This window comes from Coenobita brevimanus, chromosome 8 (assembly GCF_032717465.1).
Source record: "Coenobita brevimanus isolate Jiangsu-jjx chromosome 8, ASM3271746v2, whole genome shotgun sequence".
NCBI lineage: Eukaryota > Metazoa > Arthropoda > Malacostraca > Decapoda > Coenobitidae > Coenobita > Coenobita brevimanus.
In genome coordinates, this window is record NC_136961.1 from 9,906,188 (window position 1) to 9,919,372 (window position 13,185).

The 13,185-nt window shown below is 41.1% G+C and overlaps 4 non-coding genes across 4 annotated transcripts; all 4 read right to left on the reverse strand.

Moving 5' to 3' along the window:
- TRNAG-GCC (transfer RNA glycine (anticodon GCC)) lies at nt 1-71 on the reverse strand. Its single transcript has one exon. It is a non-coding gene; the product is annotated as a tRNA-Gly (tRNA).
- A 3,958-nt stretch (nt 72-4,029) lies between these two features.
- Nucleotides 4,030-4,100, reverse strand: TRNAG-GCC (transfer RNA glycine (anticodon GCC)). Its single transcript has one exon. It is a non-coding gene; the product is annotated as a tRNA-Gly (tRNA).
- Nucleotides 4,101-8,020: 3,920 nt separating this feature from the next.
- Nucleotides 8,021-8,091, reverse strand: TRNAG-GCC (transfer RNA glycine (anticodon GCC)). The gene has a single exon. It is a non-coding gene; the product is annotated as a tRNA-Gly (tRNA).
- Nucleotides 8,092-12,013: 3,922 nt separating this feature from the next.
- On the reverse strand, nt 12,014-12,084 carry TRNAG-GCC (transfer RNA glycine (anticodon GCC)). The gene has a single exon. It is a non-coding gene; the product is annotated as a tRNA-Gly (tRNA).
- Nucleotides 12,085-13,185: the final 1,101 nt, after the last annotated feature.

The window sequence follows — 13,185 nt, forward strand, 5'->3', positions numbered from 1 at the left end:
TGCATCGGCCGGGAATCGAACCCGGGCCTCCCGCGTGGCAGGCGAGAATTCTACCACTGAACCACCGATGCTCATGAAATCATACGGAAAAACGCGAATTTGACGTTCTCCAGAAGTCCCGAGTCACGGTTGCTTTCTCCCCGTCACGAGAGTTCAGCTTAAGTCAGCCCTGCATTGTGTTGCATTCGTTTTCTGCACTTAAAGGATAATTAAACAAAAGATGAAGAAATGGGCTCTGTATACTGTATATATATGAGTATATCATAAGAATATGTGCATGTTGCATATGTATATGTATGCACGCCTGTACACATACCCATATCTTGATACACGCGTACCTATCCTGTACGCTCAGTATGTCTATGGCTACATGTGCGTGAATGTATACATATATAGGTGTGTGTATGTGTGCATTTGTGCCTCTTTCTGCATACGTCTTTACATACGTGTGTATCCATATACCACTTTACTCATCTCAAAACATGTAATGATAATTACTCTAACAACTTTGTACCATGTATGTGCCATTGTATGTCTTTGTTCATTATTGTGCTTGTAATGATAATTACTTCTATACCTTCTATGCCCTACGATATCGATTTTTGTTTTCTCGTGCTCACATGCACTCTTCAGTGCTTCGCCTTCAAGTACAGTGCTCCCCAGAGTTTTGCGGCTTATATTGACTGGTAAATAAAGAACCTAAATTAAAGAAAACAAAAAAGGCTCTCAGGAACCAAACATTTGAAAAATAACCAAACTAAAGAATGATAGAAGAGCATCGGGAAAGGAAGTACGCTAGAAGGAGAAGGAGAAATAGGAAAGGGTCGAGGAAAATAAATGGATGGGCTAGGTATTGAGGGAGGAGGGAAGTTGTAAGGCGTGAGGGAAGTGGAAGAGTTACGACGGTTGCGACGAAATACCGAATCGACGGTCATTTGTCGAATTGGCACTCTTAATTGGAAAATATTATACTTTTTATCCCCATATAAATTGAATTAACCGCAATATTTTGACCGAATTTCAGATAATTAGCTGTATATAAACCTATACTGTGGTAATAATGATAATGTTTTCCTATTAAATGCGCCGATTCTCTGCCGATTCGGTGCCGATTCGGTAGATGACTGTCGATTCGGTATTTCTTCGCACCGGCTACACTGTCCTTCATTTCTTTTGAGAACAACCTCCTGCACGCAGACCTCTGTCTTAGGCTGTATATTAAGCCGGCTTATTCTGGTTTATCGTCACTGTCTTATCCCAAATCAGACATATACTCTGTCACCTTCCCCATCATAAGTAGGCAGTCTCAATAGGGGTCAGGCTTTACACTGCCATCTAACGTTTGCTGAACCAACAAGTATTCAGTTAAACGCAAGCCCCATTGGAGTACACACGTTTCGTCTTCACGTTACCCTTCCTTATTAAGAAGTCCACTGTGATCCATCCTCAACATCATTTTTTGACTTCGTTTTGCTTAAAACGTGCATCGGCCGGTAATCAACCCATGGCCTCCCGCTTTTCAAGGGAGAAGTTTTCCGCCGAACCATCGATGCTAAATTAGTGATGTAAAAGATACCAACCTGCTGTCTTTTAGAAGTCATGAGTCAAGTTTGGCGTCTCCTAATTGCCAAAAATCATGCCTCTTATCTACCATAAGTTTTGTTCAGCTGAGGGCTGACTTAATTAAGGAGTGAATAACGACCCTTATGATACGAGTATTTGAGGGAGAACTTAAGTAAGGAGGTAGCGAACACATCAGTGAAACAAATACTTAAGTGCAAGACGAAGGAGCAGGGAAGGACTGGAAAGGAACTGAGGGACAGGGGTGCTTTTGGAAGGGAAGGGGTGGGGTAGAAAAACGAAAGGAGGGAGTGGGAAGTGTGGTCTCGAAAGGAAGAAAAGAAGTTAAAAAAAAAAAAGGTGGGAGGGGGAAGGAGAGCTGAGTTGTTGATGAGGAAAGACCACGGAGAGCAATGAAACAGAACTGACACTGAAGCGACTGAAACGGAATCGATGTGAAGACATGGATGACCTACAAGTATCATGAATGAACCTGAAGTGGCGTATTTCATTTAAAATTAAATCTAATCTCATGGTAATGGGTGTAACTGAACCTGAATGTGAAGGACCCGAAATGGTCCTAAATGAACCTAAACAGACGTGAAGGAATCGATGGACCTCCTGTAGTTGCCTAAAATTGAGCAGTGGACTAATTCGTACTTAAATATAAAACATGTAATATAGCTAGTAATTTCAGTTGTTGTTTCATTTTGCATCTGATGGTAATACCAGCATAGCTTTCATATTCTCTAAGAGGCTTTCACTCCATCTAAAGTCCTCCTGCAACGCATGGGTCTACTTGTTCCAGAGGGAACCTTTAGCATAACAGTATTATAAATGTTATTCTTTTGACATATAAATTACATGCCTTTATTCCATCCAGAGCGACAGTCTTGCATAGTTTCTGTCAACTAACCTAGGCTCAATAATGGTCCATTGAATCATCACTTGCTGCATCTCAAAATGAACTGATCAAAAATTTGGCGCTCTGTTCTTGGAGGGAACAATTTTATCGTGCTCCTGGCTCTGGTTTCCTTCATTTGTGCATTATAAAAAAAGTCATTGACAAAAGCTGTGTCCTCAATCCAAGGCCGCACGCAACCCCTCGAAACATCCAAGTTCCTGGAGTGGCTGGCAGAAAACTCCCCCCATATGATTTGGAATCCGTACCTCCTACAGGAGATCGGTAGTAAAATGTGTTGCTGACTGATGAAATGGAAAGGAAATGATGTATAAATGATGTATCATCTTGTTCTATCCGTAAATAGCAGCCACTTGTCTAAAAGGGGGCTGAAATTTCCATTAGGTACGATGTAACCGGTTATAACACTCCTAAGCCTCTGGACCCCACTAACCCAAAACACTTCTTTTGCTGTTACTAGAAAAGTGATTATCTCCCTGCTGCTTCAGAATAACTGTCTTGCATTGACGGGATTCATTAAACCAGTGGTTCTTAGCCTTTTTGAAGTCACGGACCCCTTCGAGAATCTGGTGAAAGCTATGAACCCATTCCCTACAAAAATGCACAAAAACACAGCATTTTGCATGCAATTAATGTACTTTATTTTACTGAAAACTACCACACGCACTGTATGACATAAACAAAGTACAAAACGCACTTTACAAGAATTATGTTTCTCACTGTTTTTCATGTAAAAACTAATGGCCACTCGATGAAAAAATGAAATACATCCAACTTTTGCAAATTAAACCAAACAAAACTTTAATTCAGCTCGAAAGTTCGTTTCAATGTTCTTGGGCCTGAATAAGGAGACGAAATGTGGAGTGGTCTTTAACAAGGCAACACCCATAACATCGTTGACATCCAGTTGATTTCTTCTTTTCGTTTTGATAGAAACAAGCGCTGAAAACCTTGACTCACAAAGATATGTAGTAGAAAACGTAATCAGTGCACCAAAAGCTCGCTTTGCCAGACGAGAGTAGGCTTGTGTCAACGAACAGCAGAATTTTTCAAGAGTCTTCGAGTTCTTTTTTTTCTTTTTCAGCTAATGATGCCAAACGGCATCATGCAATAACGCTAAATTGTTCTCAATTATTCTGACCTTCATGGACCCCCTAAAGCCCATCTATGAACCCCGAAGGGGTCCATGAACCCCAGGTTAAGAACCCGTGCACTACAGGCTGGGATTGATGACCCTGCTTTGTATTGATGAATTTACTATGTTACTTTCTTGTGGGGAATGGAGTCCTTCACTGAATGCCAAACCAGCCGATAGCACATACTTTGGCTATAATCCTGTATTGCATACCACGACACCTTCATGTCATGAAACTACTACTTCATCCTTGCTGAACATACAGGCCTTCATTCCACCTGAAGCCACCTTTCAGCACATAGGATCCTGTTGCACTTTGTCCTTGCTAAATATCCAGTCCTTTCTTCCATCCCCTAGTCTTTCACCATCTGATTGTGCCAGATACAGTCTTGAACTCATTGGGTTCAAAACGTGCATCGGCCGGGAATCGAACCCGGGCCTCCCGCGTGGCAGGCGAGAATTCTACCACTGAACCACCGATGCTCATGAAATCATACGGAAAAACGCGAATTGGACGTTCTCCAGAAGTCCCGAGTCACGGTTGCTTTCTCCCCGTCACGAGAGTTCAGCTCAAGTCAGCCCTGCATTGTGTTGCATTCGTTTTCTGCACTTAAGGGATAATTAAACAAAAGATGAAGAAATGGGCTCTGTATACTGTATATATATGAGTATATCATAAGAATATGTGCATGTTGCATATGTATATGTATGCACGCCTGTACACATACCCATATCTTGATACACGCGTACCTATCCTGTACGCTCAGTATGTCTATGGCTACATGTGCGTGAATGTATACATATATAGGTGTGTGTATGTGTGCATTTGTGCCTCTTTCTGCATACGTCTTTACATACGTGTGTATCCATGTACCACTTTACTCATCTCAAAACATGTAATGATAATTACTCTAACAACTTTGTACCATGTATGTGCCATTGTATGTCTTTGTTCATTATTGTGCTTGTAATGATAATTACTTCTATACCTTCTATGCCCTACGATATCGATTTTTGTTTTCTCGTGCTCACATGCACTCTTCAGTGCTTCGCCTTCAAGTACAGTGCTCCCCAGAGTTTTGCGGCTTATATTGACTGGTAAATAAAGAACCTAAATTAAAGAAAACAAAAAAGGCTCTCAGGAACCAAACATTTGAAAAATAACCAAACTAAAGAATGATAGAAGAGCATCGGGAAAGGAAGTACGCTAGAAGGAGAAGGAGAAATAGGAAAGGGTCGAGGAAAATAAATGGATGGGCTAGGTATGGAGGGAGGAGGGAAGTTGTAAGGCGTGAAGGAAGTGGAAGAGTTTCGACGGTTGCGACGAAATACCGAATCGACGGTCATTTGTCGAATTGGCACTCTTAATTGGAAAATATTATACTTTTTATCCCCATATAAATTGAATTAACCGCAATATTTTGACCGAATTTCAGATAATTAGCTGTATATAAACCTATACTGTGGTAATAATGATAATGTTTTCCTATTAAATGCGCCGATTCTCTGCCGATTCGGTGCCGATTCGGTAGATGACTGTCGATTCGGTATTTCTTCGCACCGGCTACACTGTCCTTCATTTCTTTTGAGAACAACCTCCTGCACGCAGACCTCTGTCTTACGCTGTATATTAAGCCGGCTTATTCTGGTTTATCGTCACTGTCTTATCCCAAATCAGACATATACTCTGTCACCTTCCCCATCATAAGTAGGCAGTCTCAATAGGGGTCAGGCTTTACACTGCCATCTAACGTTTGCTGAACCAACAAGTATTCAGTTAAACGCAAGCCCCATTGGAGTACACACGTTTCGTCTTCACGTTACCCTTCCTTATTAAGAAGTCCACTGTGATCCATCCTCAACATCATTTTTTGACTTCGTTTTGCTTAAAACGTGCATCGGCCGGTAATCAACCCATGGCCTCCCGCTTTTCAAGGGAGAAGTTTTCCGCCGAACCATCGATGCTAAATTAGTGATGTAAAAGATACCAACCTGCTGTCTTTTAGAAGTCATGAGTCAAGTTTGGCGTCTCCTAATTGCCAAAAATCATGCCTCTTATCTACCATAAGTTTTGTTCAGCTGAGGGCTGACTTAATTAAGGAGTGAATAACGACCCTTATGATACGAGTATTTGAGGGAGAACTTAAGTAAGGAGGTAGCGAACACATCAGTGAAACAAATACTTAAGTGCAAGACGAAGGAGCAGGGAAGGACTGGAAAGGAACTGAGGGACAGGGGTGCTTTTGGAAGGGAAGGGGTGGGGTAGAAAAACGAAAGGAGGGAGTGGGAAGTGTGGTCTCGAAAGGAAGAAAAGAAGTTAAAAAAAAAAAGGTGGGAGGGGGAAGGAGAGCTGAGTTGTTGATGAGGAAAGACCACGGAGAGCAATGAAACAGAACTGACACTGAAGCGACTGAAACGGAATCGATGTGAAGACATGGATGACCTACAAGTATCATGAATGAACCTGAAGTGGCGTATTTCATTTAAAATTAAATCTAATCTCATGGTAATGGGTGTAACTGAACCTGAATGTGAAGGACCCGAAATGGTCCTCCTGTAGTTGCCTAAAATTGAGCAGTGGACTAATTCGTACTTAAATATAAAACATGTAATATAGCTAGTAATTTCAGTTGTTGTTTCATTTTGCATCTGATGGTAATACCAGTATAGCTTTCATATTCTCTAAGAGGTTTACACTCCATCTAAAGTCCCCCTCCAACGCATGGGTCTACTTGTTCCAGAGGGAAACTTTAGCATATCAGTATTATAAATGTTATTCTTTTGACATATAAATTACATGTCTTTATTCCATCCAGAGCGACAGTCTTGCATAGTTTCTGTCAACTAACCTAGGCTCAATAATGGTCCATTGCCTCATCACTTGCTGCATCTCAAAATGAACTGATCAAAAATTTGGCTCTCTGTTCTTGGAGGGAACAATTTTATCGTGCTCCTGGCTCTGGTTTCCTTCATTTGTGCATTATAAAAAAAAGTCATTGACAAAAGCTGTGTCCTCAATCCAAGGCCGCACGCAACCCCTCGAAACATCCAAGTTCCTGGAGTGGCTGGCAGAAAACTCCCCCCATATGATTTGGAATCCGTACCTCCTACAGGAGATCGGTAGTAAAATGTGTTGCTGACTGATGAAATGGAAAGGAAATGATGTATAAATGATGTATCATCTTGTTCTATCCGTAAATAGCAGCCACTTGTCTAAAAGGGGGCTGAAATTTCCATTAGGTACGATGTAACCGGTTATAACACTCGTAAACCTATTGACCCCACTAACCCAAAACACTTCTTTTGCTGTTACTAGAAAAGTGATTATCTCTCTGCAGCTTTAGATTAACTGTCTTGCATTGACGGGATTCATTAAACCAGTGGTTCTTAGCCTTTTTGAAGTCACAGACTCCTTCGAGAATCTGGTGAAAGCTATGATCTCATTCCCAACAAAAATGAACAAAAACACAGCATTTTGCATGCAATTAATATACTTTATTTTACTGAAAACTACCACACGCACTGTATGACATAAACAAAGTACAAAACGCACTTTACAAGAATTATGTTTCTCACTGTTTTTCATGTAAAAACTAATGGCCACTCGATGAAAAAATGAAATACATCCAACTTTTACAAATTAAACAAAAGAAAACTTTAAATCAGCTCGAAAGTTCATTTCAATGTTGTTTGGCCTGAATAAGGAGACGAAATGTGGAGTGGTCTTTAACAAGGCAACACCCATAACATCGTTGACATCCAGTTGATTTCTTCTTTTCGTTTTGATAGAAACAAGCGCTGAAAACCTTGACTCACAAAGATATGTAGTAGAAAACGTAATCAGTGCACCAAAAGCTCGCTTTGCCAGACGAGAGTAGGCTTGTGTCAACGAACAGCAGAATTTTTCAAGAGTCTTCGAGTTCTTTTTTTTCTTTTTCAGCTAATGATGCCAAACGGCATCATGCAATAACGCTAAATTGTTCTCAATTATTCTGACCTTCATGGACCCCCTAAAGCCCATCTATGAACCCCGAAGGGGTCCATGAACCCCAGGTTAAGAACCCGTGCACTACAGGCTGGGATTGATGACCCTGCTTTGTATTGATGAATTTACTATGTTACTTTCTTGTGGGGAATGGAGTCCTTCACTGAATGCCAAACCAGCCGATAGCACATACTTTGGCTATAATCCTGTATTGCATACCACGACACCTTCATGTCATGAAACTACTACTTCATCCTTGCTGAACATACAGGCCTTCATTCCACCTGAAGCCACCTTTCAGCACATAGGATCCTGTTGCACTTTGTCCTTGCTAAATATCCAGTCCTTTCTTCCATCCCCTAGTCTTTCACCATCTGATTGTGCCAGATACAGTCTTGAACTCATTGGGTTCAAAACGTGCATCGGCCGGGAATCGAACCCGGGCCTCCCGCGTGGCAGGCGAGAATTCTACCACTGAACCACCGATGCTCATGAAATCATACGGAAAAACGCGAATTTGACGTTCTCCAGAAGTCCCGAGTCACGGTTGCTTTCTCCCCGTCACGAGAGTTCAGCTCAAGTCAGCCCTGCATTGTGTTGCATTCGTTTTCTGCACTTAAGGGATAATTAAACAAAAGATGAAGAAATGGGCTCTGTATACTGTATATATATGAGTATATCATAAGAATATGTGCATGTTGCATATGTATATGTATGCACGCCTGTACACATACCCATATCTTGATACACGCGTACCTATCCTGTACGCTCAGTATGTCTATGGCTACATGTGCGTGAATGTATACATATATAGGTGTGTGTATGTGTGCATTTGTGCCTCTTTCTGCATACGTCTTTACATACGTGTGTATCCATGTACCACTTTACTCATCTCAAAACATGTAATGATAATTACTCTAACAACTTTGTACCATGTATGTGCCATTGTATGTCTTTGTTCATTATTGTGCTTGTAATGATAATTACTTCTATACCTTCTATGCCCTACGATATCGATTTTTGTTTTCTCGTGCTCACATGCACTCTTCAGTGCTTCGCCTTCAAGTACAGTGCTCCCCAGAGTTTTGCGGCTTATATTGACTGGTAAATAAAGAACCTAAATTAAAGAAAACAAAAAAGGCTCTCAGGAACCAAACATTTGAAAAATAACCAAACTAAAGAATGATAGAAGAGCATCGGGAAAGGAAGTACGCTAGAAGGAGAAGGAGAAATAGGAAAGGGTCGAGGAAAATAAATGGATGGGCTAGGTATTCAGGGAGGAGGGAAGTTGTAAGGCGTGAAGGAAGTGGAAGAGTTTCGACGGTTGCGACGAAATACCGAATCGACGGTCATTTGTCGAATTGGCACTCTTAATTGGAAAATATTATACTTTTTATCCCCATATAAATTGAATTAACCGCAATATTTTGACCGAATTTCAGATAATTAGCTGTATATAAACCTATACTGTGGTAATAATGATAATGTTTTCCTATTAAATGCGCCGATTCTCTGCCGATTCGGTGCCGATTCGGTAGATGACTGTCGATTCGGTATTTCTTCGCACCGGCTACACTGTCCTTCATTTCTTTTGAGAACAACCTCCTGCACGCAGACCTCTGTCTTACGCTGTATATTAAGCCGGCTTATTCTGGTTTATCGTCACTGTCTTATCCCAAATCAGACATATACTCTGTCACCTTCCCCATCATAAGTAGGCAGTCTCAATAGGGGTCAGGCTTTACACTGCCATCTAACGTTTGCTGAACCAACAAGTATTCAGTTAAACGCAAGCCCCATTGGAGTACACACGTTTCGTCTTCACGTTACCCTTCCTTATTAAGAAGTCCACTGTGATCCATCCTCAACATCATTTTTTGACTTCGTTTTGCTTAAAACGTGCATCGGCCGGTAATCAACCCATGGCCTCCCGCTTTTGAAGGGAGAAGTTTTCCGCCGAACCATCGATGCTAAATTAGTGATGTAAAAGATACCAACCTGCTGTCTTTTAGAAGTCATGAGTCAAGTTTGGCGTCTCCTAATTGCCAAAAATCATGCCTCTTATCTACCATAAGTTTTGTTCAGCTGAGGGCTGACTTAATTAAGGAGTGAATAACGACCCTTATGATACGAGTATTTGAGGGAGAACTTAAGTAAGGAGGTAGCGAACACATCAGTGAAACAAATACTTAAGTGCAAGACGAAGGAGCAGGGAAGGACTGGAAAGGAACTGAGGGACAGGGGTGCTTTTGGAAGGGAAGGGGTGGGGTAGAAAAACGAAAGGAGGGAGTGGGAAGTGTGGTCTCGAAAGGAAGAAAAGAAATTAAAAAAAAAAAAAAGGTGGGAGGGGGAAGGAGAGCTGAGTTGTTGATGAGGAAAGACCACGGAGAGCAATGAAACAGAACTGACACTGAAGCGACTGAAACGGAATCGATGTGAAGACATGGATGACCTACAAGTATCATGAATGAACCTGAAGTGGCGTATTTCATTTAAAATTAAATCTAATCTCATGGTAATGGGTGTAACTGAACCTGAATGTGAAGGACCCGAAATGGTCCTCCTGTAGTTGCCTAAAATTGAGCAGTGGACTAATTCGTACTTAAATATAAAACATGTAATATAGCTAGTAATTTCAGTTGTTGTTTCATTTTGCATCTGATGGTAATACCAGTATAGCTTTCATATTCTCTAAGAGGCTTTCACTCCATCTAAAGTCCCCCTGCATCACATGGGTCTACTTGTTCCAGAGGGAACCTTTAGCATATCAGTATTATAAATGTTATTCTTTTGACATATAAATTACATGTCTTTATTCCATCCAGAGCGACAGTCTTGCATAGTTTCTGTCAACTAACCTAGGCTCAATAATGGTCCATTGCCTCATCACTTGCTGCATCTCAAAATGAACTGATCAAAAATTTGGCTCTCTGTTCTTGGAGGGAACAATTTTATCGTGCTCCTGGCTCTGGTTTCCTTCATTTGTGCATTATAAAAAAAGTCATTGACAAAAGCTGTGTCCTCAATCCAAGGCCGCACGCAACCCCTCGAAACATCCAAGTTCCTGGAGTGGCTGGCAGAAAACTCCCCCCATATGATTTGGAATCCGTACCTCCTACAGGAGATCGGTAGTAAAATGTGTTGCTGACTGATGAAATGGAAAGGAAATGATGTATAAATGATGTATCATCTTGTTCTCTCCGTAAATAGCAGCCACTTGTCTAAAAGGGGGCTGAAATTTCCATTAGGTACGATGTAACCGGTTATAACACTCCTAAGCCTCTGGACCCCACTAACCCAAAACACTTCTTTTGCTGTTACTAGAAAAGTGATTATCTCCCTGCTGCTTCAGAATAACTGTCTTGCATTGACGGGATTCATTAAACCAGTGGTTCTTAGCCTTTTTGAAGTCACGGACCCCTTCGAGAATCTGGTGAAAGCTATGAACCCATTCCCTACAAAAATGCACAAAAACACAGCATTTTGCATGCAATTAATGTACTTTATTTTACTGAAAACTACCACACGCACTGTATGACATAAACAAAGTACAAAACGCACTTTACAAGAATTATGTTTCTCACTGTTTTTCATGTAAAAACTAATGGCCACTCGATGAAAAAATGAAATACATCCAACTTTTGCAAATTAAACCAAACAAAACTTTAATTCAGCTCGAAAGTTCATTTCAATGTTGTTTGGCCTGAATAAGGAGACAAAATGTGGAGTGGTCTTTAACAAGGCAACACCCATAACATCGTTGACATTCAGTTGATTTCTTCTTTTCGTTTTGATAGAAACAAGCGCTGAAAACCTTGACTCACAAAGATATGTAGTAGAAAACGTAATCAGTGCACCAAAAGCTCGCTTTGCCAGACGAGAGTAGGCTTGTGTCAACGAACAGCAGAATTTTTCAAGAGTCTTCGAGTTCTTTTTTTTCTTTTTCAGCTAATGATGCCAAACGGCATCATGCAATAACGCTAAATTGTTCTCAATTATTCTGACCTTCATGGACCCCCTAAAGCCCATCTATGAACCCCGAAGGGGTCCATGAACCCCAGGTTAAGAACCCGTGCACTACAGGCTGGGATTGATGACCCTGCTTTGTATTGATGAATTTACTATGTTACTTTCTTGTGGGGAATGGAGTCCTTCACTGAATGCCAAACCAGCCGATAGCACATACTTTGGCTATAATCCTGTATTGCATACCACGACACCTTCATGTCATGAAACTACTACTTCATCCTTGCTGAACATACAGGCCTTCATTCCACCTGAAGCCACCTTTCAGCACATAGGATCCTGTTGCACTTTGTCCTTGCTAAATATCCAGTCCTTTCTTCCATCTCCTAGTCTTTCACCATCTGCTTGTGCCAGATACAATCTTGAACTCATTGGGTTCAAAACGTGCATCGGCCGGGAATCGAACCCGGGCCTCCCGCGTGGCAGGCGAGAATTCTACCACTGAACCACCGATGCTCATGAAATCATACGGAAAAACGCGAATTTGACGTTCTCCAGAAGTCCCGAGTCACGGTTGCTTTCTCCCCGTCACGAGAGTTCAGCTCAAGTCAGCCCTGCATTGTGTTGCATTCGTTTTCTGCACTTAAGGGATAATTAAACAAAAGATGAAGAAATGGGCTCTGTATACTGTATATATATGAGTATATCATAAGAATATGTGCATGTTGCATATGTATATGTATGCACGCCTGTACACATACCCATATCTTGATACACGCGTACCTATCCTGTACGCTCAGTATGTCTATGGCTACATGTGCGTGAATGTATACATATATAGGTGTGTGTATGTGTGCATTTGTGCCTCTTTCTGCATACGTCTTTACATACGTGTGTATCCATGTACCACTTTACTCATCTCAAAACATGTAATGATAATTACTCTAACAACTTTGTACCATGTATGTGCCATTGTATGTCTTTGTTCATTATTGTGCTTGTAATGATAATTACTTCTATACCTTCTATGCCCTACGATACCGATTTTTGTTTTCTCGTGCTCACATGCACTCTTCAGTGCTTGGCCTTCAAGTACAGTGCTCCCCAGAGTGTTGCGGCTTATATTGACTGGTAAATAAAGAACCTAAATTAAAGAAAACAAAAAAGGCTCTCAGGAACCAAACATTTGAAAAATAACGAAACCAAAGAATGATAGAAGAGCATCGGGAAAGGAAGTACGCTAGGAGGAGATGGAGAAATAGGAAAGGGTCGAGGAAAATAAATGGATGGGCTAGGTATTCAGGGAGGAGGGAAGTTGTAAGGCGTGAGGGAAGTGGAAGAGTTACGACGGTTGCGACGAAATACCGAATCGACGGTCATTTGTCGAATTGGCACTCTTAATTGGAAAATATTATACTTTTTATCCCCATATAAATTGAATTAACCGCAATATTTTGACCGAATTTCAGATAATTAGCTGTATATAAACCTATACTGTGGTAATAATGATAATGTTTTCCTATTAAATGCGCCGATTCTCTGCCGATTCGGTGCCGATTCGGTAGATGACTGTCGATTCGGTATTTCTTCGCACCGGCTACACTGTCCTTCATTTCT